The sequence below is a fragment of the Lagopus leucura genome, unplaced genomic scaffold, assembly GCF_019238085.1.
Source record: "Lagopus leucura isolate 7727_CA_CO unplaced genomic scaffold, USGS_WTPT01 Super-Scaffold_100017, whole genome shotgun sequence".
Lineage (NCBI taxonomy): Eukaryota > Metazoa > Chordata > Aves > Galliformes > Phasianidae > Lagopus > Lagopus leucura.
The window spans coordinates 13,399,941-13,416,854 of NW_024962271.1; the positions used below are offsets into that span (position 1 = coordinate 13,399,941).

Sequence of the window (16,914 nt, forward strand, 5' to 3'; positions counted from 1 at the left end):
TTATGATTTCTTTTTAAAAGCTACTTCAAGGAAGGAACACAAATCTATATGCAACAGAGCCGAAAAAGGGGAATTCATGTTTTGGTTCCAGCCGCCATCCGTGCTGGAGAAGCCTCACGACAGAGCCACTAGGACACCTGGGTTACTTTCCCATTTCATCACTTGTCTGTTGTGTACAGCACAACCTGCACACAAGTTTTGTGTACAGCCTTAGGCAACTCCTTGTGCTCCCCTGTGCCTTTACTGCCATCTATATCTTGAGAGTGATAGCACTTTGCTTTGTCACAGGGATGTCATAAATCCATTAAAGACAGAGATGCATTTGTTTACCAGAGCAGTGGGTTTGCTGCAAGCACCAGAATGAGGCAACCAAAGAAATTCGGAGAGCTCTGTGGATACGCTGCCACTGCAGTGACTTAACAGCTTTGTCACTGGCAGAAAATGAAGGCACAGTTGAAGGATACAAACACCAGCACTCTGTGGAAAGGAGAAAAGATCAGAAATAGTTCAGAATAAAGCCATCTTGGTGAGACCTGGGCGATACGACCTACATTTCTTCCACTTTCTGTATAGAAAAAGAGAAATAGTTTGCCTGACTGCAGTTTACACGAGGAGGGCACAGCGCTCGGCACAGGCACAACAGCCACCTCCAGGACAAAGCACAGCACCACGCTCCACAAGTCCACTTTTCCCTGTGCCTCACCGATGTACTTCAAGGTTCACCCAACTCCCAGCAAAATACCTCCAGTGGCCCGGAGAGCTGAGGCTCTGCACTCACAGTGTGCCCTGTTTGACATCGGCAGTGCAGATAACGCAGCCTCTCCCCACTTTCTGAGTGTTAATGTCCATGTGCCAAAGCAAAGCAGCTGTAATAGACCAATGAAAACACTGCTACAGGAAAGAAGTGGTAAGGAGTTTACAAGCAAATAGAATCATCTCAACCCTGTGTATTTATGTGCTCTTGTATCTGTACTTTATTTATCTGTAACTTTTTGCAGGAGAAGCCCCATTGGCTTTGCCTAGTTGGAGGGACTGGTTTATCTCTGCTCCTGACCCTTTAATTTGTCATCCAGCCAGAATCCCCTCAGTGAGAACGTTTCTGGCACTCCAAGGCTGCAGTTAACTTAATAACAAATGTAAGCACAGTTAGATAAATTAATTTCAAGGTCAAGCAAGCTGACAATGGGAAATGGATGCAAGTGGCAGGTAATAGAGGGAAATTTGCATGCATACTGATACACTGTTAAAGGCAGATGTTACTAGATAATTTAATCTCAAATGTAACTGATGTTTTCAGTTGCCCTTTTCCATTAAAAGAATTGTAGCGGATGCAAAAATCAAAGATTATTCAAAGAATTAAGATATGAAAAGCATGTTAGATCACTAAACTCCAATTAGTTAAATTAAATTGTATACCATTATCTACCTGTAGCTTTATTGGTAGCCAGCATTAGCACTCAGCTTGAGCAATAATAAAATTAGAGAATAACGCTTTAATTGAATTGCACTTAAAAGGATCATGCTGACAAATGTGATTGTATCTGGCTGTAATGCACACCTTTTCCAACGATCATTAAATCCAATGAAATGAAAGTCACAGGATCTTGACAGCTCTGAAATAATCTGCGAACCATGCTGTATCTCGCAGTTCCTAATCAATTTAGAGAAGCCTCATTAAGGCTCTGCAGCTAAAGAACACTCAAAAATCAAAACAAATTACAACATGTTATGGATAACTAGCTAATCATATCGATACAACAAGGATGTATTGTGTTGCAACAATTCATTTCCTTTGTAAGAAGCATTTGCCACGGATGATTTAGGAATTGTTATTCATAACTGTGATCAGCTAGCCCTGATGTCAAGTATTTTTTATCTTTGCTCATAATAAACATTTCTTATGCTGTGTCTGCACTGTATTCTGGATCTAATACTGGACTTTATGATCGCGTGCGTGTTAATTATTTGTGTGTGTGTGTGCATACTTCTTTCTCTCCTTTGCTGTTTTTGCCTATTTCCTGAGCATGCAGAAACAATGATGTGTGATTCTGGGAACAAATTAGATATTATCAGATACCCATGTGAATATTTCTTGGCAATTTTTGTTCCCCGTGAGTAAGTACTTTGTTGCTGGCTTATTTAACAGCCAATAACTCACCCTCACTCTCTCCTACCTTCAGTGGCTGTTTCCTTTTTATATGGCAGCTAATACAAAATAGTGTACCTTGATGTAACACTTACACATAAGCAATTTGAGCTGGGTAATTTAGCAGATTAATGAGACCAGCAAACAGGCATTTAAAACTGAGGTATATCTGTGGCACTCATTCTTGATCTACTTAGTCAACATGGACTTGGCCACTCACCTTTCCCAGTGGACTCTTCCCAATCACATGATAAATCATCCTTACTCAAATCCTTCTTTTTAAAGATTCCCTCTCAGCTTTACTTGATAAAAGTCCCAGGCATCCGACAGCGTGCTTGGAACCAGATACAAGCTCCCTTCCTCCAACACAGACATTATATTTACTCACTCACTCTGGCTGTTGATTAATGTTCCTTCAGCTTTGAGCCTTTGAGGGATTGTTATAGTGTGACTTCTGCTCTCAACAAAGCATAAAATTGGATATAACACTAAAGAGCTGCTATATAATACCATCCTGTTTTCTGTCCAGAGGACTGATTTGCATGGACCACTCCAGACCAACATGGGAACAGGGTTTAAAATGCAATAGTAGATTAAGACAGAATATGATACTGATGCTAAATACAATTTATAAAGCAGAGGTTAAGCTATCTGAAGAAATATGACTTTAATAAATACATGCTGTTTCTTCTGTTCTGTTTCTGCATGAAAAGCAGAACACGATTCCAGACAACATATGGAATTCTACACACTATTTGAAACAGTTTTTAATGCTCACCCAAAGTATACAGAGCAGCTATTACACATGAAACATACTGCCCAGTTAAGGCACTAGTGAGTCCATAAACATTTGAGAGGGATTTTGAAATCTAAATGTGAAGATAGCAGATCCAATTACCGACCAGGGGTTTAACACCAACAGAAGTTTATATTACTGGCATCATGGTAGTACCTATAAGTCCAGAGAGTGGGAACAGGATGGGTGGAAAGCTCAGCAATAGGTGGGAAGAAGGCCTGTCTGCCACGTCAAGTATCCATCCCCATTTTTGCTGTGTGGAGCACTCTTTACATAACCCAGCAATTAAACAGAAAAAACACACATTTGTGGTTCCCCTGAAGCAATGAAAAATAACTAATGTACATGTGCAATGGAGTTCCTTTTTGCAAGAAATTTCATTAGGCTATTTCTGTTTTGAGCCAAAATACAGCACGTCAGATGGCAACAGCTCCGAAGGTGGCAAGACTGGATCGGGAACAAACAGATTTGGAATGAAGTTATAAACAGGAATTCTGTTGATATTTCAAGGCTTGTATGGGAGCATGAACAATGATAAGGCCCGTCATTAATTACATTAGGGAAAAAGCAGATGGCCCCCTGGATTTGCCATCGTCCCGTTCTCTGTTATGACCAATGCAGTGCTATGCTGGCACCTCCCGTGGCTGACTGATGCTGGTAACATCACATTTCTTTTGCTCTGGGGAAGAGCCCACAGCCAACACGGGGGCTGCTGAGTGGCTATGTAACTTCTTTGTCCCTACCAAAGACCTGAGTTACAAATATTTTTCTGTCCTTTTCAGGTATTTACATGCAACAGGCTTAAAGAAGGCAGAGCTGCAGTGTCTGCTGGTCCTTGGCTGCTGAACCATACCAGCTGCAAGCACAGACAGAGCCTTAAGAATGCTCACAACTCAGGTAACCAGTATTGTCACACACAAGTGTTCAGGAGCCTAAGATAACGTTCAGCAAAAAGGAAGTACTTTGGCATGTTTTTCTGCATTCTCAGCATTTGCTTCTTTAAAAGCCCTCGGTCTGCACTCCAACCACAAAATCTGAAATGACTCTCTAGGTCTAAGATCTTTCTTAATAAATGGAAGGAGACACTCTCACATTTTCACATCTTTCCAGAAGTACTGAGAAGCCCACCAACTACTGGCAGATTCCTGCTAAGATGGCTGCAGTTGGCGGTGCTGAAAAATTAGAGTTGCAATATAAGTGAGGGCTCAGCTCTGTTTGTGCCTTCGGACACAGGCAGTGCCACGCACCATTTGGGGCTCCAAACTGCTTTTAATATCTAGAGCCTAGGGCAGAATGGCTCTGGACAGTTTACAACTTTTTTTGCTGAAACAAATCCTCCCTACAAAGGGGTTGACATTGCATTGTTCCTTGAAATATAAACATATTCTATTTTCCACAGTTTCCTTCTTTCTCTCTTCCAGCCACTTTCAACCTATTACATCTCACGCTCATTGTCAGCACCCAATCACCATCCTTCTAAAACTACTTTCCTGGCTAAATAATGCTGGAAAAATGTTAAGAAGATTTTATTATTATTATTATTGTTGTTGTTATGAGATTACAGTTCACTTGTGAATCTAAATTGTATTAAGGGTCTGATCCTGCCACCCCTGAAATCAACTGCGGTTCCATTCAGTGAAACCAAAAGGTCTTTCTCTCACTGAGCCACAACTCCGAGTCTGGTGACCATTTATTATTCATAAGTACAGTCTGGGACAGGCTGATAAATGACCCCTAACCATCCCACTCAATTTCAAAAGGGGAAAGAACCAGAGTGGGCTGATTAACGGCTCCGGCAATCTCAAGTCATGCTAACCTTACTTTTACAGGGATAGGGAGATGCCTGATGGGCATCATATTTATATAACAGAGCAATTATCTTGGTAATATGGATTATTTCAGGACACATTCACTCTAGCTAAAAGTGGTGGGAGAATGGCACAGGGCTGTGGAAGACATCTGACACAGCATGTAAAATTGATAGCTGGGGGGCTGTACTGTTGGGCTTGCTTATAAAACACCGGTGGAAATGATCTGAATGACAAACTGCACTAGGCAGCACACAGGTAGCCTCTGTGCAGAGGGCTGGGCCATGGGGAATTCCCATTCCTTTGACTTAATTTGGATACTTGCATTAAAGAAGCAAGAAATGGTGAGATTGCTGTCTGGGATGGGCAAAATCCTGCCCAAAACACACTGAGTACCGGCTTGAAATAACCTGATCATCTATGCCTTAATTAGCCAATAAAAGTCTGGATCCAGAGTGCGCTCACCTGTCTGGGTAGCCCATTAAGCATCCTGAACGATGGTGAAGGAATTCAATAAAGCCACAAAATTACTAGTGAGAGGGCATAACTCAAAAAGACACGAATGCAGAAGTCAATGACTGCGAGAAGCCTTCAGGGACACAAACGGGCTGCAAAGAGGAGAGTGTTAAATTCAGTAAAAGAGGGGGAAAGCAAAGAGAAAGAAACTCTGCTCTGTAGAGGCCAGCAAAGCACTACTGTTAGGAGTGTGCAAAGAAGAAAGAATGCTGAATGAAAAGCAGGAGCTGAAACATCCCAGCAGATGCTTGGCTGCAGGAGAAAAGCCATTACAATTTGGCAGCATTTGGGCAGTGACACAGGGCAGCCTCACCTTCTGGCCCAGCAGAATTCGTGTTCCTCCAGCACGTGGGGGCAGAGGGCAGACCCTGCTTTGTCTCTCACACTGCAGCACGGCTTGTGAGATGGATGGCCCCGGGGAGGGGGTTGCCCTTGCTCTCAAGAGTTTCCTATACATTTCACCAATGTTACCTGAAAAAGCTTTCAGCTGACTGCTAAGATGGTGCCTTCTCCCACAGGATGTTGTCTCCACAGGGAGTGGAGCGTAGCTGGCCCAGCTGTGCATGGCATTTACACCCTGCTCCCTGAGAGCCGCCCTCCCACGCTTGTTCCCATCCTTCACACAGTTCGAGTAATGAGAGGGAAGCAGATAGCAGCAGTGACCTACTTCCAGCCTCCTTCCTTCAGGAAGCTGTCTCATCAAAAGCTCTCCGTGAGCCCAGCTCAGCCTCAGAAATCCAAACAAAGCAGAAGTGTAAAACGCCAGAGCAGGTTGCTCTGAGCGCCTCTGAGTGGTCCACAGTGCTCAGATGAACTGAGCCTGTTAAGAGACATAGGAAACAGAAAAGTAATTTCCCAAAGGAAATCCTGCATGAAGAAAGTGCTTCTCCTCCTGCAGGCCGACCCCTGCGGACGTGGAGAAAGCTTCCCTCTGGGAGCTTCGTGCTGCACTGGGATCTCACCCAGCAGAAGTTGCAGCAAAGCAGGTAATTTAGGAATTGCAGCAAATCTGCTCAAAAGGAATAGTTCTGCATTTACAGCAGAGGATCAGTGATAGTAAACCAAAGAGGAGAGGCAGAATAATAAAAACAGAACTTCAGAAGACAGAAAAAAAGAAAAAACACCAACCACCAACAAATGTGCTTTTAAGTGATCTCAGCTGCACCAAGTAACACACACCAGCTGCTACAAGGTGCAAACTGAATGTCTTGGGCAGATAAACAACAATTTGACCAGTTCTGTTCAATTATGACCAAGGCTGCTCCTAAGATGTTGCCAGTAGATGGTGTTTTTATTTTAACTGCATCATTCCCTGAAGATCGCTGCCACTCACACTGCTGCCCTGCTCTGTGCACATCCTGCTCACTGAACATACTCTGCTTTTATTCTCTGAAGTTCTTCCTTCACTATGCTACCCCCTTGTGAAATGCCACAAGGAGGATCACCCTGACCAGCACGATATCAATGTTTGGATCACTGAGCAAAACATGCTGTCCATATTTGCACTTCAAAGTGTTGCACTCTTGCTGTTAGCCATAACTCCATGCTAACTTTCATAATTTGAGCAGTAGGAACACCAGGATCTTTCCTTATATGCTGGCACAATACATCAGCCCCAGATTTACTTCTGCGGGTTTATCCAGGTCCTGCTGTAGGATAACAAATACCCACACTCCCCAGACCAAGCGAATGCAGCTTGAAGCCAATGGATTGCCGCGTCCTCCTGATGTGCAGCTCTACTTCAGAGACACCTCAGCTCAGGGTTTGCTTCTTATTTGTATTTATGGTACATTTCAAGAAGTTGTGTGATAGTGTTTCATTTGCTTTTATCTTACACAACCTTGTTCAGCTCCCTTCACAACCAAATGGACAGTTTTATGGTTCATAGTGGCTACAACTTCTTTTTTTAAGCAGGTCATATGGAACACGAATGCACTGTATTAACACTTCGAGGCTTGGTCTTTCCCAGTTCCGGTGGCATTTGATACCACTACTCCACATGCTATCCACTAGGTAATCCCACACACTTGGTCTTCCTTTAGAGGGAGACAAGGGGTGAAAATGGCAACTTCTCAGAATAATGGTCAATTTACAGGAAAAGTCCAAAAGAAAAACCAAGAACCAGGAACTGTAGGCCCACTCATCCACAAGTGTACGTTTGGCACAGACCAAAGGCATCTCAGAACACTGGAGCTACTGACAATATATCTATTTTCTTCCCCTCTATCAGAAAAGAGCAGCCTATTTATTTCTGATGCTTATCTTAAAGCCGAGCCTCCAAAGTTGATTGATGATCCATATGAGAAAGGAAAGTACGTGATTAATTCCGTAAGACAGTTCATCAAATGATTGCATAAAATGCCCAAGCAGCAGCAGCGCAAAACTTGAAAGCTCTGGAACATGCTTCTGCAATGCACATTCACAGCTTCAAAACAGACACACGTGTTGGACTTAAAGGACCAACAACAACATTCTGTGCCAGATGACTGAACTACCTGACTCACAAACAATTAGAGCATTCTTCTAGCGTAAATTATATTCTGTAGGGTTATTCTTCCGAGGCAGTGTATACAACACAGAATCACAGAATCACAGAATCACAGAATCACAGAATCACCCGGGTTGGAAGGGACCCCAAGGATCATGTAGTTCCAACCCCCCTGCCTAGCAGGGCCACCAAACATACACATTCAGATCAGGTTGCCCAGGACCCCGTCCAACCTGGCCTTAAACACGTCCAAGGACGGGGCATCCACAACCTCCCTGGGCAGCCCGTTCCAGGGCCTAACCACTCTCCTAGTAAAGAACTTCCCCCTAACATCCAACCTAAATCTTCCCTCCTTCAACTTAAAACCATTTCCCCTAGTCCTGCTGTTATCAGCCCTTTTGAAGAGTTTACTCCCCTCCTGGGTGTAGGTTCCCTTCAGGTATTGATAGGCTGCAATGAGGTCACCCCGCAGCCTTCTCTTCTCCAGGCTGAACAAGCCCAACTCCCTCAGCCTGTCCCCATAGGGGAGGTGCTCCAGCCCCCTGATCATCTTAGTCGCCCTCCTCTGGACCCTTTCCAAAATCTCAATGTCTTTCTTGTACTGAGGGCTCCACACCTGGACACAGTACTCCAGATGGGGCCTCACAAGAGCCGAGTAGAGAGGGACAATCACCTCCCTGTCCCTGCTGGCCACCCCTCTCCTGATGGAGCCCAGGATCCCATTTGCCTTTCAAGCTGCCAGAGCGCACTGCTGGCTCATTAACACAATGGATGTGCTGAAAGTTGTAACTCTTAAATTTCTTTTCCCGTCACTTTTGGCTGGCCTCACCCCTCAACGTAGGGAAATGTGTGCTGGACCCCCATATGGAACTTGGCTAGACTCACCCAGCTGGTGCCACAGGCTGATTTTCTAGGAGAGCAGGGTGCTTCAGCTCATTGGGTTGTATGTTCTGGGGCTTCCTAACTTCAGCAGATGGTAGTTACCACAAGTATGATTTTGGGCAGGAAGGAAAGGTGCCGATGGATGACAAACATCTTCGTTATTTCAGACCTACGTCACCTCCTCTATCCCCTTTGAAAAAGAATTACAGTTGTGCTTGTATATTTCAAGATAGGCGTCGCTTGGCTTCTGAATCATTTTGGCAAGTCCTATACCTAAGAGACACTACGTCTGCTGAGAATTTATTGCTAATTGATCATACAATCCAACGGAACAGTACTTGAGATTTAGTATTACTAGCTCCACAACTTTTCCTTTGTTTCTAAATACACAAACCACTTATTCCTCACAGGGTGTCCAACACAATTCTCGCAACTCTTCATAGCAGACAAGCTCTGAGTTGCAATCCCTTTTGTAATTGCCTCCACAGTATGAGGGCCTCATGCTCAGCTGAAAGCTCCAACATGTGAACAGACATGGGATTGTGCTGCAGGTGCGTTTTCATTATCTTATAATGGGTTCAGTCTCAAAGGCAGCAAGACTGGAAGGAGTTTGTTCACATCTAGTTGCAAAAGATCTTATGAACAAGCCTGATGTGACTCAGGGTTAAAAGTGTATCTATCTGAATCTCAAAATCATCTTCAGGTTGGTTTCTCATTCTGTTTACTCTCAAGCAACATCCTTCAGTCAGGTGTAGCAACCAGCAGAATGAAATAGCCTCAGGATCTAGCCCTTAATGCCCACTTGGCATACTCTGACACTCACTTGCAATTATTTTCCTTTCCTAACTTGAGATACAAAACGTCCTGTCTGCCAAGAACAGCCCAGCAGACAGTTATGCCTGTCTTTGCTTGATGCTGAATGATTTTCCACTGTAGATTCATTATGTCATTGAATTCAGTCACGGGAATATTAACATTTTCACACATGTGGGAACTCATCTTGTGAATGCAAAGCTCATTTATTACAGTGATTTCTTTAGAAGCTGTGCTATGCTCATTTTATAATGAGGTTTATAGTAAGGACAGATTCTGAACCGGTGTAAATCAACATAAATTCAAGAAAGAATGCAAATTTACCTGAAATTTGAAGTTTACAGCCAAGACTGCTGATGGCTGGTAATCAGTATTTTAGTGTCTTTTTTTTTTTTTTCCTGGTGTCTTGAGTAGTTTAAAATCTAATGCAATAAGGGAAGCTTTCGGACTTTGTAGCAGAGTGGCTTTGGATTGCTTACTCTGAACTCAGACATTACTCAGATAAGCTTGAGAAATCTGAAGAGAGTGGGCATCTCCAGAGCCACACTGCACGACGTAGCACAGCTCAGGACCCTTGGGCTGCTGCACTGAAGGCTGAGGAAGGAAGCAACCACATTCTCATTCTCTCTCCTCATACAACAGAAAGTAGGATAGTGTAGACTCAAATGTTAACAATGCTGTGCAGTTATTGCAGCATCATAATTAGGGGTTTATTTTTATTCAGGAATACAATACTGGTATGCCTAAAAAATGCAAACTTGTCATGTCTATGAAATGTTCACCCAGTTAATGCTGCTAGTTTTAATTCTGAGAACAAAGCATGCAAAGAGTTTTAGTAGATGTTTCCAAATTTGTGCAACAAGAGAAAATGAAGTGACATCAGCTGCTGTTTTGAAGACTTACGTGCAAATTTTTTTGAATATCAGGCTCTAATTATCTGGGTCAGCAGAAGAGGGAGCTACATTTTTATTAAGAAGTTGAATAACACAGCAGCTCCTTTCACACGTCGTTGCTATGGGCTAGTCTTACAGTAAGTAATAACAAAAAATAACTCTGTTGTATTGAATCAGTGAGGGATAGACTCCCTGGTGGTTGAAGAAAGAAAGCCCAGTAAAATGCTGCTTTGGAGCTTCTGGAAAAGGTGATGAATTTGAAGTTTCAAATAAAGCAAATGCACAAATTCAGACAAACTGATCTTGCTCTCCATGAGAAGGTAGATATTAAAGATACGATTCTCTTGAGTTTTATACCTTATGCTGTCACTGATACAACGATAATTTGGCTTAATTCTTCTACATGAAAAATCAAGTCCTCTGTATATTTGAGTATCCTCTTAATTAAGTTTATTTTAAACACTGTGATCTCTCTCTAATGTGCAAGAACAAAGCATTTGATTTTATCTTTTAACTTACATTTTATAACGCCATAGAGCAAGGTCTCCCTCTCAGCTGGAGCTGCTCTTTTCCCCTGAAGTAGCTCTATAAGCCTGAGCACAGAGGAGGAATGTAATGAGCAACCCAAGATAGACAAGTGATGGACCATCCACAAGTGGTTTCATGAGTACCTGTGTCCTGCTGCACAGCAGTACTCATATAGCAATAGGACAGAATCTCAGTTTGGAAACTTATCACACAATAGGAGACATGAGCAGGTAGGTGAGCATGCTCAGGCCCTGCCCGATGGGTCACGCTGCTTAGCAGCAGAGATGCAGGCTCCTTGAGGCTGGAAAAGAAACCAGTGGGAAAGAGCATGCTTTTCTACCTTGCAGGCACATCACATCTGGGGAGGGAAGGAAGGAGAAGAGCCTTCAAAGCATTAAGAAAAAACAAGGCTGACAGCAGCAAGAAGAAATATCCTTGTTGCTGCTCCCTCAGTGTAGAACAAAGATCTACGATATGAGACAAATCCAACTCATGGCTAAGAAGTTTAACAGCAGAAATTCCTCAACCATCCAAATAGACTGTCGGTATTTTCAGTCAAATCTCATTATTTCTCAATGTCTGAAATTCACACAAATGAAGTGGAAGTAAAATCAAAGACAGTTTAGGGGCTTCTCTGGCTCCTCAAGCTCTTGAGAACAATGATCTACATATCTCCAGTGTGCCTCCAAACATGTAAAATATATGCAACACAGCAAAACAACATGCTAATCAGCTAATTTGGCCACAGAAACCATGTGTCCATCATCCCTCTGTGCATATAGCGAATGAAATTCCACCCCAGCCAGGCCAGGGCTCTATGCACAAGGGTCAGATTCTCTTGGAGGCTCCGGCAGTTACATCTGCAGAGGCTCAGCCAGCGAGTAAGGTGCTTTCCAAACCTGCAGTCCAGATCCACAGATTAGGGGCTAAATGAGGCCCAGTCAGAATACCTGACCTCTATAGAGTGTCATCTTGTTTTTTTCCATGCAGTCATCCACATGTGATCCGTGTGCTGGCCAGGGCCAGACTACGTGCCTTGCAGCCATAGGCTGCTACAAGTACAGGCACTGCAAGCTGCCTTCGTGCACAGCACCGCAGCAGCCGTGCATGGAGCCAGGGCTGCCCACAGCCCACGCTCACCTCTGCCAGCCCCACGCTACCCCTGCAATACCTGCAGCACTGCAGTCCCTGCTTGCAGGGCGCTGCCGCTGTGCTGTGACACGCTGCAGATCATGGCGCATGTGTGACGTGAATGAGGTGCTGCAGCTGAGACAAGAGCCCTCTGCAAACAGTTGCAGTGGGGAGCAGTGCAGAACCAGCTGTATCGGTATTACCAGGGACTTTCCATTATCTGAAGTGTTCCAGCTCCACTCTACCTCATAAAACAAAGCTGGCTGTGTTACTAACCCTCAGCATTGGGAAACCAGGAGTCACACACACATAAATCACACCTAAATGCCTCCTGGGTTTTCAGCCTTTAAAGCTTATGTTTTCAAGTTCTTCTCTGTAATCGTAAGAAATCAAAACTCTTTTTTTTTTTTTTACATGAAAATTGAGACACTTTCCTCACCACTGGAATACATAGGGTGAAACTTTAAGCAAATAACACAAGACTGAAGATGAACTCTTGAAGACTGACAATGCTGCTGGGAGTGAGGGCCCACGGTGTCCTTTGGGGTGCAGACCTGAGCTCCCCCTGCACAGGGATTTGGGCGCCCCAGCCCAGACAGCCTAATGCAGAGGCAGAGCTGTGAGGCAGAGCCCTCTAATGCAGCACACTACAGTTGTTTTGCCCACCTTCACTCACTTGGTTCCCATACGACTGAGCAAAACCCTCCCACTGCCCTGATTTTGAAGTGGCTCTGTGGTGGGAGCCTCCAAGTTAACAAGAAGTCCAATTACAAACTCCTCTTTGTTGTACTGTGAAACCACCTCTTCAGAAATTCAAGACGTGTCCCACAACACACGGGGCTCTAACACTTGCAAACAAATGGTAGTCTTTTGGGTATGCATCTGGGTCATTATATCAGCAAAGCACAGCAGAACAATGGGACTAGTGCCTTATTGTCTATAGGGTACTTTTAAGCAAATACTTCAGCTGCAGATGGTAAATATGGCTTCAAAGCAGAATTATATCTAACTGTGAAATAGCTGAGTCAGGTGCATTTAGTAAAGTGCAGCAAGCCAAACACTAATTACAGTGCGGTTGCACCTAGATTAGTGTTACATCTCACATATTTTAAATGTAGGATTAAATCAGTGCCAAATTAATTTGATCAACCTACGTTAGCTTCTTCCAAAAGCATTTTATTGTGGCTAAAGAAGAAAGCAGTGGGAGATACGGAGCACACTGGAAGATCTGCTGCTCATTTCTGAGAATCAGCACTAGGTTTTCCTGGAGCTCTGACTAAGTGGCTGAAAAGTTTAGTCACTCACAGGTGTTTTGCTGCCATCTGTCAACAGCTGATTATTGCAAACCTGTTTACTCAGTCTAGGGCTGTGTGAGAGAACTCACTATCTTTGCTCAATCTCTTTATACAGATCCTGAGCATCTTCCCCCAGAACCAAACCACCCCAGGGCTTTGGGAAATTGCAATCCACATCCCGAGATGAGCTTCACAGCTGGCCCCTACCTCTGTGAAGTTCCCGAACTTCAATTCTGGCTCAGAGTCCTGAATTTGGAGACTTAATTATAGCACTGTCATTCAGAGCAAAATCTTCACAGGCCGGGGTATTGCCATTACTTGCCAGATGCATCCACACCCTGGTACTGATTACATGCATTACTGACCTCAGCTGAACCATGAGAACAATAAGGCTAGCCCTGGTCAGGAATCTTTCTGACAAAACCTGGCTTCACTCGAAGGCACAGATCTGAATCAAACGCACCTCAGAGACACTTGCAGCATGCGCTGAGCCCAGACAAGTCACAGGCAGGCCTGGTGTGCCAGCTGCCTGCCCACTCTCGGTGGCTGACTAAGGACTGTCAGGCAGCAGAAGAAGCCATGCTGCTGGCTGCCTCAAGGCCAGGACCAGTGTGGAGACTAATTTCTGCTTGAATTGAACTTCAGCACGTGCCAAAGGGCTTTGCAAAGTAGGGCCGGAGCTGCTGTATGGAATTGGACACCAAGTACTTTTTCTTATGCTTGTTGATACAGAACACTTGAAAATCTCCCCCGGCAAATCGATCACCTGGCCATAAATAAAGATGCAGATCTGATGCTTCTGATCATCACCACTGGATTCCTCTAATGTGAACAGGATTTCATTAAATACATTTTCTGTACAGGAGCACCTGTAACTATTCACAGCATCTTTTCATCCACAGCCTTCAAACAGGACTCTCAGCCTTTTCCTCCTACGTGCAGGCAATGCAGGGTATGTTTCAATCTCATTATGTTACTTTAAGTAGTGAAATTCTGATTTTGCTCAACAAGCTCTTTGCAGAGTGGATGTGGCAACATGCTGGACATCAGTCCTGTCAGAAGATATATACACAGCCCTGAAACTTTCCAGGCTTTTGGCCTCTGCTTCCTTGAGTCACCAATCTCATCAACAACACTAAGGGAAGTCAGCCACGAAGGAACAAACGGCACGAAGAAACAAAAAGCAGAAACCGAGGTTCAGCACCACTGCACCCTGCCATGCAGCACTATCCCACCAGTAATACTTTCATTTGATTAGACTGATTGGCTTCTATTCCATATTACTTAAGCCTCAAACCATTATGACCTACTGAAAATAATTGGTAGTGACAGTTTCAAATTTAATATTTAATACAGTGGTTAAATGGAGCTGTACTGTTTGTGGTTATACTTTTCCATTGACTAATAAGCAAGTCCAGAGCAAAATGCATTTCTTCTCCAAGCTGTTACATTAGCTGAAAGCTAAACACCATGTTACTCATAATAGCTTTAAATGTGCTCAGAAAAATGGATCCCAAAGCCAAGTCAAATATCACATTGATTTGTGGTTTATTTTTTTATTTTTATTACCATAGGACTGTCTTTTTTGCTAGCTTTGAGAACCACTGCAAGGTGGATGGGCAGACTGGAAGGCATTTCCTGGCACATCAGGCCAACCTCCAAGCACCCCTTGCACTGTGCCGTGTGTGTGAGCTCCTTCCCACCTGCAGCTGGGGGCCAAGTCCTTCTGACCCTCAGCCGTGCCAATTCCCCCCACCATGAGCTTTGCTATGTACCAGTGGTCTGCACTGGGTTAGCAAAGCCTGCAAGGAAAAGGAGATGGGACCTCTCTAGTCCACATCTGGCATGTTATGACATGGCCTTCTCAGAGAAGAAGCCTTCTGCTCGTTGCTCTGCTTTCTGCACAGCAGTGGAAGTGGAAGGCTGTGGAAGCGCAGGGCTTGAGCAGCAATGGGATATCTTAAAGTAATGACAAACATATGGAGCTTTGTCCTGCAAGGGCTCACCCACCTGTACAAATTTTGGGTCAGGTTACCTGGTGTCTCGCCAGTAGCTTCAAAAGAGCTTTATTTATTTACTCTAGCCAAGAATTTGGCGCTCTATTTTTTAATCTGCCCACATCTTTCACCTCCTCCTGTAGCTCTTGTTCTCCCAGGGTTTTTTTTTTTTGCCATTAACACTCCCAGTTCAGGATGATTATTACATTAACAGGGATTCCAGCCGAGGGTGGGGCTCACTCCCAGCAAATTAGTCAATGCGGAGCTCCACTCCCCTATGGCTTGGATCCCACTGTATCTGAGCAGGCTTGTACACAGCACAGCCACTGCTGGGACTTACTGGAAGGAGACCCTTTGTGCCATCGGTGAGTTCCGAGATGAGACAGAAAGAACACCCGACTACCTGAACACTGACATTCACTAAACACGTTTACCAGTGCCAGCTGCTGCTCCTGGAAAACTTTCCTGCTTGCTCACTTCTATATAATACGCAGAAATCTCTACAGATTTCTCTAGGTACATCTCTAGATGCAACCAGAAACACACTCCAGGGACCAAGTCCTCTGAAGAGAAAAGTACCCTCCCAAATGTATTAACTGCCTTTCTCTCTAATTCTAATGGGCATCTGCAAGATATTCAGTTCCAGGCTCTGAATTCTTAGAAGAGGGTTGGCCAGCACCAACTAATCAGTACTAGAATTTGGCCTTACAAATTCTTCACCATGCTGAGACAGATGATTTGAGAAGGCCCACAGCAGCAGGTACCCCCAGAGAAACGAGGCTCCTAATTCCATGGTGCACATTTCAATAAAACCGCAGATATATTAGGAAATAACTCATTCCACTTACAGTGCAACTGTCCCTTATCCCACCTCCACTATAAGAATACATTCAAATGAACTTTTGGAACTAGAAGGTCAAGCAAGACAAGCTTCATAGATCCCAAGGTGGGAAAGGAAAGTGATCTTATATCATTGAAACTTCTGAGGCCGTACATTATAATAGAAAGATCAATTGACCAAAAAGGGAAATAAGATTGCTGGGTGGACCCGGAGCTTAAAATGGACTTAGCATTGTTTTTGAACTTATTTAGAGGCATGATGGAGGAACATGGCTTTGTTTCCATTTATAAATGTCCAAAATGACAACCTGAATTTAGGACTTGACAAGTGCCAGACTGACCTAATTGGAAACAGCAGGACTGTATTCTTAGCTGAGACATAGGTGTGCCACAGCTGCCATCAGGCTATCTACTGCAGCTGCCCACAAAGCTGGCTGGGAAGAACTGAGACTGACAAATGCACCATTAGATCTTTTTAGTGTTCATCTGGGCCCTGATTTTCTCATTTGTATCTGTACCTACAGCTCTGTCACAGGCTCACACTAGGCTGGCATTTTGGATTTATTTCGCACTTATGTCAAACAGTGAAGAACCCTACTCAGAATGCTCAAGAAGGAAAATGAAAAAAAAAAAAGGCATCTGAGACTACTTATTTGGTATCAAACATGCTTACTGTACACTGAGACAGCTAAATCAGCAACTTGTACCAGATTTCTTTTAATTGGACAAAGAGCTGTGTAATTCCTGTGCATTGGCTATAAGGCAAAATACAATATGAAAA

The 16,914-nt window shown here is 43.9% G+C and overlaps 1 long non-coding RNA gene across 1 annotated transcript; it reads left to right on the forward strand.

The window, feature by feature from the left end:
* The first annotated feature begins 1,104 nt into the window (after positions 1-1,104).
* On the forward strand, positions 1,105-14,664 carry LOC122183276. Its single transcript, XR_006180190.1, has 3 exons — positions 1,105-1,206; positions 3,725-3,839; positions 13,412-14,664. It is a non-coding gene; the product is annotated as an uncharacterized LOC122183276 (long non-coding RNA).
* The last annotated feature ends 2,250 nt before the right edge of the window (positions 14,665-16,914 follow it).